The sequence below is a fragment of the Geospiza fortis genome, unplaced genomic scaffold, assembly GCF_000277835.1.
Source record: "Geospiza fortis unplaced genomic scaffold, GeoFor_1.0 scaffold237, whole genome shotgun sequence".
Taxonomy (NCBI): Eukaryota; Metazoa; Chordata; class Aves; order Passeriformes; family Thraupidae; genus Geospiza; species Geospiza fortis.
In genome coordinates this window covers 4,546,150-4,546,907 of record NW_005054319.1, presented here as the reverse complement: position 1 = coordinate 4,546,907, position 758 = coordinate 4,546,150, and the positions used below count along the sequence as shown (strand labels likewise).

The following is a 758-nucleotide window of genomic DNA, read 5'->3' as shown; positions in this document are numbered from 1 at the left end:
ACAGCATGAAAACAATCAGAGTAGCAGAAGCTGGGAATTCACTGAACCTCAGGCTTGCCTGCTCACACCCTCATGATGGCTCTGGAGAACAGCCAGGCCAAATCATCGTGCGACCCACCTCACCGGGCATCGCTGCCGAGAACAGTCCCGGCCAAAGGCTCAGGCACTGCAGCCGCATTGCTTTTGCTGAAAACCCGGCTGGATTCCGAACGCAATTACTCCTCACATGGCACATCTCCCCGAACAGGTTTGCCACGTGGGCACCAAAACACCCGGAGGCAGCAGGACAAGGTGGAAACGTGTGGGAACAGCCACCGGGACGGGGGAAGGTGGCGGAGCCAGGTGAGGCGTCCCACAGCGGCTGTTCCAGCGCTCCTCACGGCGTCACCGAACACTCCCAGCTCCCTGCGAGCTGCCTGCCAGCCTGAGGACGGTGGCATTGCAGACACCCACGGAGCGACTGCTGCCACCGGCGCCGAGCAGCCTCTGCACGCCTCCACAGCGGCACGGAGACCGCAGATACCCTCATTTTCCGTCCTCCATTCCAAAAAGCTCCAGGCTGCATGTCCTAAACCAACACAAACCTCTAGGCCGGACACTCATGAGGGTGCCCGGACTGAGCGGCTGAGGTAGGGTCGGGGTGAAGGGCAGGACAGCAAGGGGGACGCGATAGGACACCCGAGGGGCATCACGCACCGCCGCCAGCCCCAGCGGCCTTTGCAGCCCGGCCCGAGAGCCGCACGCCCACGGGCGCGCTG

The 758-nt window shown here is 63.3% G+C and overlaps 1 protein-coding gene across 1 annotated transcript in view; it reads left to right on the top strand.

Moving 5' to 3' along the window:
* The first annotated feature begins 240 nt into the window (after window positions 1-240).
* Window positions 241-758, top strand: part of TMEM159 (transmembrane protein 159) — a 4,740-nt gene continuing 4,222 nt past the window's right edge. Inside the window, exon 1 of the mRNA XM_005420388.2 lies at window positions 241-629. The gene's annotated coding sequence lies outside the window, so the exon portion shown is untranslated. The remainder of the gene's footprint in view (window positions 630-758) is intronic.